Source organism: Suncus etruscus, chromosome 6, assembly GCF_024139225.1.
Source record: "Suncus etruscus isolate mSunEtr1 chromosome 6, mSunEtr1.pri.cur, whole genome shotgun sequence".
NCBI classification, from domain to species: domain Eukaryota; kingdom Metazoa; phylum Chordata; class Mammalia; order Eulipotyphla; family Soricidae; genus Suncus; species Suncus etruscus.
In genome coordinates, this window is record NC_064853.1 from 37,691,647 (window position 1) to 37,706,110 (window position 14,464).

Sequence of the window (14,464 nt, forward strand, 5' to 3'; positions counted from 1 at the left end):
TGATCTCCCAGGCAACACTGGGAGTCATCCTCAGCTAGCTAAGAACTGCTGGATGTGGCCAAAAAATTCAAAATAAAGGAAGAATAAAAATGAAAAACCAAGGGAAACCTTAAAAAATAATGACTTGAATCAGCTGGTATACTGGAAAAACCCAGTCAGGAACCTCTGACTCAGCCCAGAGGAATCAGGGAGGACTCCCAAAGAAATGATGGTTTATGTCCTGAAATGCAGAATCCGGTCCAGAAATGAATTCAGGTAGTGACAAAGAATTCTCTCCTATTCCAAAGAAATTATAAATATATAAAATAATTCTTTCCTATTCTTATTCCTAGGCACATTTGTTTTTTTGGGTCACACCCGGTGACACTCAGAGGTTACTTCTGGCTCTGCACTCAGAAATCAATCCTGGCAGGCATAGGGGACCATTTGGGATGCCAGGATTCGAACTACTGTCTGTCCTGTGTGCAAAACAAATGTCCTACCACTGTGCTATCTCTCTGGCCTCTATTCCTAGGCATATTAAAATGAATTTAGGTAGTGACAAAGAATCCTTTCCTTTTCCTAAGCATATTATTACTCAAAATATGGTCTTCTCTTTCACCAGACATTCTAACTCAGCACTAGACAATTAAGCTTTCTGCAATGATGGATGTGTTCTTTAATTATACTAAAACAATAACCATTAATCACATGTTGTTATGAAGAACTTAAAATTAAGTTACTTAAAATTACTTAAAGTTACTTAAAATTAAATTCTTCATAACTAAGTTGTTGGCGGGTAGATGAGATGGGCAATTAATGAATTATTTGAGATGGAAAAAAGCCACAAAGAAATAGTTTAGTTACTAACTCTGAAGCTACCCAGAAGCAGGAAAGTCAGACCCCTTTAAGAGGCAAATACTGATCTCACATCTTGGAGAAACTGAGCCACCACTCAGAAAAAGGTGGACCCGCTGAAAGGAGAAGCTTTAAGAGAAGCTAAAGATTGATGAGAATAAGAAAGACCATCAAGAATCCAAGGCTCTTCAGGAGCAGTTTAGAAAAAGTTTTTTTTTAAAAAAAAAAAACTGTGTGTACAGACTTTTTTGTTTGTTGTTTGGTTCACACCTAGCTGTACTCAGGGGTTAATCCTGACTCTACACTCAGAAATTGCTCCTGGCAAGCAAGGGGGAACATATGGGTTGCAGGGATTCGAACCACTGTTCATCCTGGATCAGCTGCATGCAAGGCAAAAAGCCTACCGCTGTGCTATCTCTCTTGCCCCGTGTATAGACTTAATCTGAGAGGCATCTCTATCTATAATATGTACTCTTGGCTTTTCCCTTCTGGAAAAGTCAATTTTCTCTCTCTCTCTCTCTCTCTCTCTCTCTCTCTCTCTCTCTCTCTCTCTCTCTCTCTCTCTCTCTCTCTCTCTCTCTCTCTCTTTCTCTCTCTCTCCTTTCCCTTTCTCCTCTCCCCTTTCCCCCCTTTTCTATCCTTACCTCCCTCCCTCCTTTCCTCCCTCTCTGTTTTTGAATCATGTCAGACTGTGCTCAGGACTTAATCAAGGCTCTATGCTCTCAAGGTGCACTCTGCAGATTTGGGGGACCAGATGGGGTACCAGGGATCGAACCTGGGTCTTCCATGTGCAAGGTAAGTGCCCTACCTACTGTATACCAGCCTCCCCCACTCTTCAAACTCCTTGTGTGTGCTCTCTCTCTTGTTCTATTCATGCTTCTCTAAATAAAACTATTTTACTTCACTATTTGTCTCCACCTGAAATTCTTTTCTGTGAGAGAAGGTGACATTCCTAGAAAACCTCGGCAGAAATTAGACTGACTTCCTTTTCCAGCAAAGAGTAATTCTTCACTCCAGTCTGAGTTCACAGCTCCCAAGAATCCTGGTGGTGGGGACTGGTTCCCACAGTGTACAACATTTGTTTTGTTTATATTTTGGAGCCACAATTGGAGGTGCACAGGGCCTTCTCCTTCTCCTGGCTCTACACTCAGGGATCACTTTTAGCAGGCTCAGGAGACCATATGGGATGCTGGATATCAAATCCAGGACAACCACACGCAAGACAAGTGCCTTACCTAAATCGCCCCAGCCTCTGATTCTTGAACTATAGATCAAGTTCACTTCAGCTGACTTAACAGCTTTGATGTGGGCTGGTGGGATGCCAACATCCATGCTGCTCAAATGCTTCTGGGCAGACCTTACTAGTCCTGACATGGCATTTCTCCTGGTAGTAGGGTGGATCAAACTCTTCTTTTCTCAAGGCTACCTCCCTCTGATCTTCCTCATTTCACATAAGTCACTTACATCACTTGGCAAGATAGCCCAGGTCTGGCTGGCTTTTGCACTTGCAGTATAATTTACAAGCCTCCTGGGAGACCTCCTTCTCTTGGTGTGGGCCAATTTCTCACCATCTCAGATTCAAATAACTATATGTATGTAAATAATGCAGTCATTTTGTTTTTCATTTTACCTCCTTTCCCTCATTGTAGTAGTTGTTAGTTGTACAATGCCCAGGATTGTACACATATCTGACTGTAGGCTCATGCCTGTAGCTGGTGCTCATGGAGGACTCATGTTACTTGCATGCTCCATTGCAATGTTCACCAAGAGTTTCTTTTTTTTTTTTTTTTTTTGGTTTTTTGGTTTTTGGGCCACACCCAGCTATGCTCAGGGGTTACTCCTGGCTGTCTGCTCAGAAATAGCTCCTGGCAGGCACGGGGGACCATGTGGGATGCCAGGATTTGAACCAACCACCTTAGGTCCTGGATTGGCTGCTTGCAAGGCGAACACCGCTGTGCTATCTCTCCGGCCCCGCTCACCAAGAGTTTCACTCCTTTCATTGTGGTGTTCGCATGTATGCTCAACAAAGGGCCGTGCTCCTCAGATGTGGTGTTGGGCTGTGTTCCTCAGGTGTGTTTGTGCACAATCTGGTTGTGCTTGCTGGAGTTCACAGTGGTGCTTACATATGTACTCTTCAGGCCCCATTCTTCCTAGCTACAGCATTTTCACATCATTCTAGTGGTGCTACCAGGGGCCACATCCCTTTAGTGAGGGACTCACATACAACCTGGCTGTGGTTCAGAAGAAACTGCTGGCAGTTCCAAGGATTACAGACAGCAGAGCTGCCAGGATCAAGCTTGGTACATGTGGCAACATTGTACCAGGGAACTCACATTTGCAAGACAGGTATTCAAGTACTAAGCTAAGCTCTATCCCCAGGCCCTCAACAATAGTTGCTTTTTTTGTTTTGTTTTTTTGTTTTTGTTTTTGTTTTGGGCCACACCCAGTGATGCTTAGGGGTTACTCCTGGCTGTCTGCTCAGAAATAGCTCCTGGCAGGCATGGGGACCATATGGGACACCAAGATTTGAACCAACCACCTTTGGTCCTGGATTGGCTGCTTGCAAGGCAAACACCGCTGTGCTATCTCTCCGCCCCCCCCTTTTTTTTTGTAGGAAGCTACACTCTGATTCTACATTCAGGATAACTTCTGGCAGGACTTGGTGTTGGAGACCCTTGAAATCAAGAATTGACCTCTATGAGAACAGCACCTTACCTGTCGAACTATTGCTCCAGCCCTGACAACACAATATTAACAGGATAACTGCAGTTTGTATGTGTAAAAGACATTGTATTTTGTACATTAAAACTTAAATCTGGGGCTGGAGTGACAGCACAGTGGTAAAGCATTGACCTTGCATGCAGCTTACACCTTCCCAATTTGTTTTTGGAGGAGGAAGAGGAGAAGGAGGAAGAAGAAGAAAAAGAAGAAGAGAAAAGAAGAAGAGAGAAGGAGAAGAAGAAGAAGAAGAAGAAGAAGAAGAAGAAGAAGAAGAAGAAGAAGAAGAAAAGAAAATAGAAGATGAGGGAAAAGGTAAAAGGAAGGAGAAATGAAGAAGAAAAGAAGAAAAGAAAGAGAAGAGGATGGAGAAAAGGAGAAGAAAGAGAAGAGTATCACTTAATTTATCTTGCTTTTATTTTCTTTCTTTCTGACTCACCTCTCCTTCCTCCCTCTCTCATTTTCCATTCTTCCTTCCCCATTGTTTATGCCAACCCTATGCCAAATTGCACCTATTCATTCCATTTCCATCCCCACCACCCTGCCTGCTACTTTTTATTGCCTATAAACCTTAAAGAGCAGCCTCTTTGGTTCTCTGCTTTTTCCTAACTCCTGTCTGTTCTCTACAAAGTACCAGATAAAGTCTTTCTAAACTGCTTTCCTACTTCAAATTTATCAATGAAATCTATTTGCTCTGGAATAATAACCCAAGTATTTAATACGACCCACAAAGTCCTGGGTCTTTGTTCTCTGCCTTTGGTCTCAGCCTTAGTTTAGCATAGTGCACCTCATAACCCTACCCCCAAAACATTCACCCTGCCTCCACTGTCAGCCTCTTAGCTCCAGACTCATTGACCTTCTCTGAGTCCTTGACGTGATGTCCTTGGCCTTTGTGCTTCAGCACATAACTGCTCCTTCTTCTTCTTCTTCTCAAAGGCCCTCCAGCTCTTTTCTTGGTCAAGTTAATTCCTTATGTCTCAGATATCAGGTCTCCACTGTCTTGGATTCAGTTCCACACTTTTCATAACTCCTTGCTCTTACTTGTAATATGTATATTCACTCAGTAAAGAAGAGTTTTTTCCAGATAAAGAAAACTAAAATATTCATAAAGGCAGGACTCTGCGGTCTCCTCATCACTCTGAAGATAGCCTGGCAGATAGTAGGCACTTGCGTAATATTCATTGAATAAACTAGTATTTCTTCCCCTGGAATGATAAGCCTCACGTATGCCTTCTCTAATATTTGAAGGAGGCAGAATTACTAAACTCATACTTCTGTAATAGTGCAAAGGAAACTTTTAGAAGAATGATGTCGTATGTCTCCTACCCCAGCCTGAACTACTAACCACTACCTGGTCTACCAAAACAACAAAATAAAGATATAGAGGCATAGATGACTCAGAAGTCACCCAGAAGTGTGGCACCAGAGTTTCCCTGGGAGAGCCAAGAGTCATATATACTCAAGGACTCTATTCAGGGGGAGAGTGTCATCAGGTAGGAGAATATTATTATGCTCTACCATGGAGCCACATCACCCAGCCCCCACTCAATTTCAATTCTCTAACCTTTTTGGAGGGGTTAGGGGAAATTTTTTAAAACACTTTTTTGCTCAAGAATTACTCCTGTGCTCGCTTCGGCAGCACATATACTAAAATTGGAATGATACAGAGAAGATTAGCATGGCCCCTGTGCAAGGATGACACGCAAATTCGTGAAGCGTTCCATATTTAAAAAAAAAGGGGGGGGGCCGGAGAGATAGCACAGTGGTGTTTGCCTTGCAAGCAGCCAATCCAGGATCTGGTTGGTTCGAATCCCGGTGTCCCACATGGTCCCCCATGCCTGCCAGGAGCTATTTCTGAGCAGACAGCCAGGAGTAACCCCTGAGCACTGCCGGGTGTGGCCCAAAAACAAAAAAAAAAAAAGAATTACTCCTGGCTCTGTGCTCACTAATCACTCCTGGCAGACTCGAGACCATATGGGATGCCAGTGATCAAATCTGGGTCAACCATGTGCTAGACACAACCATTATGCTATCGCTACAGCCCTTAAGCTTTTATTTTAGAACTTTGTTTGTTTTATTTTAGTTTGGTTTGATTTTATTTTTTTTGTTTGTTTGTTTAAGCCCCATCAATGGCTTGTGATTGCTTTCAAAATAAAATTCGACAAAAGAAAAAGAAATTTCAGATTTTCCCTGTGGACTACAAGGTCTTGGATGATCTACTTCCTGTCCACGTCTCCCTCTCCCAGCTCATTCCCTGTTCTCTTATTGGCCACACTCTGGTCACACCCTGTCCTTGTGCTTCCCATACACTTCCCATGCACCTATCCTTTCCATAGTGCTTCATGCACTCCCAGTTTACTACTTTAAGTGCCAGCTCCTTCAAACAGACAGCCTTGCTTCCATGATTGAGATCGAACGTCACTTTCTCAGAATGTTCTTTTTTGATCACCTGCTTCAAAATAGCCTCTGTGTTATTGCTTGTTAGATTACCTATTTATCATTGTTTTACAGGGGCCTCTCCAGAGGTGCTACTTATTTATTTATTTATTTATTTATTTATTTATTTTTATTATTCTTTAAAAAGTTTTTATAATAGTTTAGGTAATGTATGTATGATATTTATGGTCTTGCACTAATATACCATTGATAACCATTGGCTTCATTAAGAAGGTGAGTTTATGTTCAACACTCTAGCCTCAGGCCCTAACCAGACAACATCACGCTCGGCCCTTCATAAATGCCTGTCTCCTGGACTCTTGGAGCTGGCCAGTGACAATCCCAAATTCCTTCTTTGCCATGTTGAAAGGTGTTGCCCCTATTTTCCCAGCAGGTGGAGCCAAAGCCACATCTGGTTGGGGGCTAGGGGAGAGGGGTGTCGGGAAGTGAAGTGGTCTGGGGTATGCAGTGGAATCCAAGTGCAGAGGAAAGAAAGCCAACAGGGCACTTCTCCCCAAAGAATAGGTGGGATCTACGCCGGCTGGAACCTGGAGCAGCCAATGATCCAAGAGGATCTGGGATTTCCCTACCGCTTTCCCACTCCCACACCAATCCTTTTTCCAAATCATTCTTTGAAGAGGAGTACAAGTTTCTGTGATGAAACTGTAGGGACAAGGTTTTCATTTCCAACCCCCCACTTTACAGATGAGGAAACTGAGGCCAAAGAGAGAGGTGTCCCAGTGGGTCAGGGGACTGGGTGTGGGCTCCATGTGAAAAAACAGGAGGAGCATGTGGATGTCTAGTGTCCTCTAAAGTCAGGGTGGGGGGAGTCAGGGGTTTTGGGAGTGGTGCACTACTTTTCTGTTTTGTTTTGTTTTGTGGCCACACCCAGCGGTGCTCAGGGGTTACTCCTGGCTATCTGCTCAGAAATAGCTCCTGGCAGGCACGGGGGACCATACGGGACGCCGGTATTGGAACCAACCACCTTAGGTTCAGGATCTGTGCTATCTCCCCAGCCCCACTACTTTTTTTTTTTTTAATAGTATCTTTATTTAAGAACCATGATTACAAACATGTTTGTAGTTGGGTTTCAGTTATAAATAAGAATATCCCCCTTCACCAGTTCAACCTTCCCACCACCAATGCCCTCCATCTCCCTCCTCCACCACTCCTGCCTGTACTCGTGATAGGCATTCTACCTCTTTCATTCACTACCATTGTCATGATAGTTGTTAGTGTAGTTATTTCTCTAACTGCACTCACCACTCTTTGTGTTAAGCTTCATGTAGTGTACCTCATCTCTATTGTCTCTGAGTGTTATTACAATAATGTCTTTTATTTATCTTCAATCCCATAGATGAGTGAGACTTTTGAGAGGTGGTCTAGAGCCAAGAAACACAGAAGCAAGGTCTGCCAGATGGACAGATCAGAGCCCAAGGGTTTGTGTGTTCCATCCCAAGCTGATGATCCACACAAGGACTGCCTCAAGATCTGGGACTGGGAAGTTAGTGGGAATATTGGTGTTTCTCCCCAAATATAAATTCTCACTCAAGATGTTTCAAGTAGGAGAGCTGTTTGGTTATCTTAGATGAGTTTCTTAACTTCTCTGTGCCTCCATTTACTTCCCTGAAAAAGTGAAAATGGTACTGACCTCATGGGGAGGTTTTAACTTAAAATTGAATGGCTATTTGTTCAGCGTGCAAAACAGTACCAGTAGCACTCCAAAATAGGCATGGCAGGGGCTGGAGTGATAGCACAGCTGTAAGGTGCTTTCCTTGAATGTGGCCAACACAGGACAAACCCCGGTTCAAATCCCAGCATTCCATATGGTCCCACAAGCCTGCCAGGAGCAACTTCTGAGCTCAGAGCCAGGAGTAACTCCTGAGCGCTGCCAGATGTGACCCAAAAAAACAAAAACAAAACAAAACAAAAAAGTAAAATAGGCATGGCAGACATCAGCAAGAAACAAGTAGCACAAAAGCTAGAGGAATTCATCACCACAAAACTGACTTTGCAAAAAATATCCCAGCAATTTCTAAATTGAAACCCCATTTAGAAATAATAAGAAACCTATGGGGGCTGGGCAGTGGCGCTGGAGGTAAGGTGCCTGCCTTGCCTGCGCTAGCCTAGGACGGACCGCGGTTCGATCCCCCGGCGTCCCATATGGTCCCCCAAGAAGCCAGGAGCAACTTCTGAGCTCATAGCCAGGAGTAACCCCTGAGCGTCACAGGGTGTGGCCCAAAAACCAAAAAAAAAAATAATAATAATAATAATAATAAGAAACAAGGAAAAAATCCAATAAAATGGGGCCGGAGGGAGGCACAAGCATCTACCTTGTGTGCACTAGCATAGAACAAACTGCGGTTCGATCCCATGTGGTCCCCCAAGCCAGGAGAGATTTCTGAGCGCATAGCCAGGAGTAACCCCTAACTGTCACCAAGTGTGGCCTAAAAACCAAAAAAGTAGAAAAAAGAAAAAGAAAGAAAAAATCCAATAAAATGAAATACGGGCCTGGAGAGATAGCACAGCGGCGTTTGCCTTGCAAGCAGCCAATCCAGGACCAAAGGTGGTTGGTTCGAATCCCGGTGTCCCATATGGTCCCCCGTGCCTGCCAGGAGCTATTTCTGAGCAGACAGCCAGGAGTAACCCCTGAGCACTGCCGGGTGTGGCCCAAAAACCAAAAAATAAATAAAATAAAATAAAATGAAATACATAGTAATGGTATAGTGGTATAGTAGGGACATCACTTTAGAAGCTAGCAAGAAGATAAAAAGACCAAAAATGTCAAGAGAGGCCAGAGAAATACTACAGCAGGTAGTGTTTGCCTTGTTTAAACAAATTCAATCCCTGGCATTAACTATATGGTCCTCCAAACTTGCTTGGTTTTGAGGGCAGAGCCAGGAGTAATCCCTGACTACTTCAGGGTGTGGCCCCAAATCAAACAAAAAAGAATGTCAGGAGATTAACTCTATTCATCTATATTTATCTGTGAATTGTGTATTGTTCCTTCAAATCTGAATAACAGTTTGTCTGAATAAAGTATTCTTGGTGAGGTATTCATTTTGTTGAGTTTTTTCACTATATCCCACCACACACCTTGTGCCCAAACAATTTCATCTGGTAAACTTGCTGTAGATCTTAAGAACACTCCTTTGTTTATAATTTCCTTCTTTGATCTTACTGCTTGCAGTATTCATTTCTATCTATGGTTTTGCCATTTAGATCAGGATGTGCCTTGGAGTATTTTTATCTGGACTTCTTCCAGCTGGTCCCCTTTGGAACTCAGGTGTGTGTGTGTGTGTGTGTGTGTGTGTGTGTGTGTGTTGCTTCTTTATCAGGATTGCCTTCCTGGTCCTCTGGGACCCCAAAGATTCTTATATTGTTCCTTCTTGAATCCACCCAAAAGTTCTTTTGTCAGTTCCTTTATTTTCAGACTTTTATTTTAATCTGCTTTTGTCTGGAGGTGTCCTGCACCTGACCCTGGAGCTCACTGATTCTGTCCTCAGTAACTGTTACTCTGCTAGTAAGGTCTTCCAGTGAGTTTTTCATATCTGTCATTTCAGTTTTTCAGTTCTATCACTTCTGTTTGAAGTTTTCTCATCTCTGCTCTCATGTCTTCTTGTGCTTTATTAAATGTCCACCCATTGTTTCTTTGAGCTCCTTGAACATCCTCAACATGTTCTCTTTAAAGTTCTTATAAGACAGGCTATACCTGCTTCTTTAGTCTTTAAGGTTACCATCTTTGTTCACAAAGTGTGGTGTAGTTCTATGTTGCTTTTCCATTGTGACCGTTGTGGTTAAAGGGATGTTTCCTGTGTGGTGTTATGTGGCTATGTGAATAGAGTTATGAGGTCTTTGTATGCTCAAAGTGAAGTATGAAGAGGTGAAGAAATATGTGGCCAAGTGTCAGCCACACACCCTTCGGGGGTGAAGTGGTGATTCTGAGTCACAAATAAGGCCCAATGCCACATGTCTCCTTTATTCATCTATATAAGTGTAGGGTCACTACTGAAAAGCCCCAGAGATCTCTCCTATATGTGGCAGACAAAACTAAACAGTATGAGAACAAAAAATGGTCAAAGTCATCTAAATTGAAAATATTTTTCTATCCAACTGAGCTTACTTGTGGGGTGTAGGGAGGTCCTTGGGCAACTGGTGGAAGGAAGAGGTCTCTCTGGTGATGGTTCTAGCGTTAGAATGATGTATGCATGAAAAGTGTGATTAAGAAGCTGGACAGATAGTACGGCAGATAGAGCTCTTGCCTTGCATGAGACCAAACTGAATAAAATCCCAGCAACACATATGGTCCCACAAGCTCCACAAGAGTATTTCTGAGCACAGATTCAGGAGTAAGCCTTGAGTATTGCCAGATGTAACTCCAAAGCAAAATAAAACAAAAAGGAATGCATAATAGTATTATAAATCACAGTACTTCAATAAAAATTACTTTTTTAGGGCTGGAGTGATAGCATAATTGGGTAGGGCCTTTGCCTTGCACGTGGCTGACCTGGGGTCGATCCCCAGTATCTCATATAATCCCTCAAGCCTGTCAGGAGTGATTTCTGAGTGCAGAGCCAGGAGTAACCCTTGAACACTACCAGGTGTGCCCCCCTCCACAAAAAAAAAACCAAAAATTTTATTGAAAAAAAGGAGGACACCAAATGGGGAAATGAAAGTGACTTTGGGGATAGGAAAATGGCTCTAAGGCTAGAATACAGGTCTGGCACACACGAGGCTCTGCATCTGAATTCCAGTAGCATGTACCTCCTAAGTACCATTGGATGTAGGTCTGGTGCCCTCCAGCATCAATAGGGGAACACGGAACCTTTCAAAGAAAATGTAGACAGTTAGAATTACCTCAAGAATAAGGTGCAAAGACCAGAGTGATAGTACAGTGGTAAATCCTTGCACACGGTCGAACCCGGATTCAATCCCGAGCCTGCCAGAAGCAACTTCTGAGAGCAGAGCCAGGACTAACCCAAGTAATGCCGGGTATGGTCCAAAAGCTAAAAAAAAAAAAAAAAAAAAAAAGAATAAGTTGCTGTTGGGTGGTAGACATGGTTCAGTGATGCACTTTTTTTTTCTTTTTGGGTCACACCCGGCAGCGCTCCGGGGTTACTACTAGCTGTATGCTCAGAAATCACCCCTGGCAGGCTCAGGGGACCATATGGGATGCTGGGATTCGGACCACCGACCTTCTGCACACAAGGAAAATGCCTTACCTCCATGCTATCTCTCCAGCCCCGTGATGCACATTTTTAAGAAATGTAAAATAATATCCTTATAATGTCATCTTGATTTGGGAATTTTGTTCTTTTGAGTCACACTGGCAGTGCTTAAGGGTTACTCCTAAACTCTATGCTCAGGGATCTCTCCTGGCTGGGTTGGGGGACTCTATGGGATGCCAGAGATTGGACCCGGGTTGGCTTCATACAAGACAGATGCCGTACTCATTATACTATCACTATACTATCACTCTGGCTTTGTCTTGAGGGAATTTGTTGTAAATTTGGCACATACCCGGTGGTGCTCTGGGGATCATAACAAGATTAAACCCAAGTCTCCTACATGAGCATGAGCTCCAGCCATCTGCCTTCTCTCCCAGGCCCTAGGCTTGGTTTCAGCTTTAGGAGGCTGGGGAGCAATTTTTACTGTTGTTCTGTCAAAACGGCTCTTAATTTTTTATGGGGGCCACACCTAGCAGTGCAGAGAGGTAGAAAAATGAGGTGACTCCCAACCAATAATTTTCAGCTGGTGATGTGGGGCCCTGCAGCTCAGAGCTCATTCTGGTAGTACTTAGGAGCCCTGTGTCTTTGGGAGACCATGCCAAGAGACGTAATATCTATGTTTGATTCCTGGGACACTAAATGATTCCCCGAGCACTGCCAGGAGTGGCCATGGGTAAGTCCTGAGCACAGTCAGGCATGGTCCAACACCCCACTCCCAAAAAAGTTAACATAACCATTAGTGAGTTGAAATCAACTATTTACATGGTGGCAATGAACAGAAGAACCCCTTCCCCCCATCTCTTCTCCAGTCCAAGTCCAGAAGTAGGTATTCATGAACACATTAGGGTTCAGAGCCCTACTCAGTCAACCTTCCCCCAACACTAAGAGACATTCTTACCCTGTATAGCTATAAAGAATTTCAGGGACCCCAAAAAGGCTCAATCTATCTGCAGATATACCGTATTTTCCGGCGTATAGGACGACTTTTGAAACAAAAAAAAGTCAACCGAAAAGCGGGGGTCGTCTTATATGAAAATGTTATCTTATCCCAAAAAATGTTTTAATATGCTGCTAAACAAAAATTGTCTGAATATTGCCACAAAATGAATTTTCCAACTCGATCCTGCACCAATCACTGTAAGGCTGCTCCGACCGCCTCTCTAACTCAGCCAATCCAAGCAGGCTTTTTTTTTTTTTTTAATTTTTTTTATTGTAAGAATTTATTCAAGAGACAAAATTGATTAACATAATGAAGTAAACTAACATAACATAATATAGTGACATAACATATAATATAATTAATATAATAATACATGTAAGTCAAAGAAAGTTTCTGATTAAAAACACAATTTTTTTCCATAATGGCCTACATATCTTTCACAGTAGTATTTTAGGTACATATTAACATTGAATCAGGGGAATACCCATCACCAACTATGTCCTCCCCCTATTCCAGTTCCCTTTCTACAACCCATATACCCCACCATCACCCCCTGGGCTGTTAGAGTAGGTGGACCCCTCTTTGGCTTACTATTAGTGATCACATATCTGTTTGGTCCTGGAAACCTCCCTTGTTTCCCCCTCTATTTAAGAGGCAGAGCTAGAAAAATCGAGGTATGTGGTTTTGTTTGAAGGAAAGAAAAGCAATAGATTGGGGTACAAAATAAGAGGGGAAAAAAAAAAGAAGTCTAAAGTCAAATACGCTGAAAATGGGCAGAGTAGAGGCTTCCAAACCTTAGTTTGAGAGAGGACGTGGAAAAGGTAATTGAGATACCACAACAATACAGGAAAAAAAATCGAATTAATTAACTGGTGAGCACTACAGCAATAAAGACAGGCACCACACAATAGTCTCGGTTCTGAAATCAAATCATGCTCGAGTGCAAAAAGAAAGAGAAAGACAAGACAAAATAAAATAAAATAAAATAATATTGGAGACATCAACCGTAGTCTCCACACCAAAATAAAGACATCAAAAAAAAAATCGATCAATCGATAAATAAACGTGGAAAAATTATTGTTTTGTGCTTTCTTTTTTCCTCCTTTTCTTTATCCCCCTGCATAGGCACAGTAACTATTGGGGATATTGTAGAAGGAGTTCCCTTGACCTAGGAGATACAGGGTTTCTCCACCCCTGAAGTATACTGTCATGGGATTAACTCTAGACTAGACTCCTCGCATGATCATTTACTCTCCCCTTGCTGCTTTTGTGGTGTGTGGAAGACTTCTGCTTTGTCTTGGATGGTAAAAATCAGACCTCTGTTTCTAGAGATCTTAGTGGCTGTGCAGCTCAGGGATTGGAGTTTATGAAGTCTTTCTTTGTGGTTCTAGCAGTTATGCTTCTTCAGTGTCGTTTTAATCCATCTTCTGTAGTTTGTGTTCTTGGTCGTTATTTTGCTCCTTAATGGAGCCTGGGGATAAAGTCTTTCGTTATGTTTCGGGAAGACCGGTTCAGTTGCGGTTGTCTCAGTCAGACTTCTGGAATTGGAGCTCTTTTTATTTTTTATTATTATTTTTTGTTTGTTTGGTTGGTTTTTTTGGGCCACACCCGGCAGTGCTCAGAGGTCACTCCTGGCTGTATGCTCAGAAATAGCTTCTGGCAGGCACGGGGGACCATATGGGACACCGGGATTCGAACCAACCACCTTTGGTCCTGGATCGGCTGCTTGCAAGGTAAACGCTGCTGTGCTATCTCTCTGGGCCCGAATTGGAGCTCTTGTTTGTTGAACAGATCGTTCAACAAACCAAAAGCTAGGCTAGAGCTTTTTGTTCCAAGCAGGCTTTTTATGCATGCAAATTAGACATTGTTCTGGACGCGAATCTACACTGCCAAAAGCCTGCTCAGATTGGCCAGAGTCAGAGAGGAAGTCTATTACAGTAGAACCTTTGAACCTTTGCTTGTTGTGATTGGCTCACTGTGGTACATACAGTTGCAGCACAGGAACGTTCTGTCTGATACAGCGAATATAGGCCTAAACCTATGTTTTAACTGCAAAATTAGGGAGTCATCTTATACGCCAGCAAATACGGTAGCTCATCAGAGTCAGCCCCAGCACAAGTGACTCCTCATGCTCAGACACGCACAGGGTGGAAAGAACAGTGTGTAGACCCAGGCAGGACCAGAATTGCCTGGCTGCTCTCCCACAATGGGAGACAGATGGGGTGGTTAAAGTATAGGCTCAGAGAAGTGGGGTACATTTGGGTCAGCACATCAACATCAGAGCTGTTTCCTTGTCTTAATTTTT

General features: G+C 43.0%; 1 non-coding gene across 1 annotated transcript; it reads left to right on the forward strand.

Annotated features, from left to right (window-relative positions):
• Positions 1-5,178: 5,178 nt before the first annotated feature.
• On the forward strand, positions 5,179-5,285 carry LOC126012948 (U6 spliceosomal RNA). Its single transcript, XR_007497289.1, has one exon. It is a non-coding gene; the product is annotated as a U6 spliceosomal RNA (small nuclear RNA).
• The last annotated feature ends 9,179 nt before the right edge of the window (positions 5,286-14,464 follow it).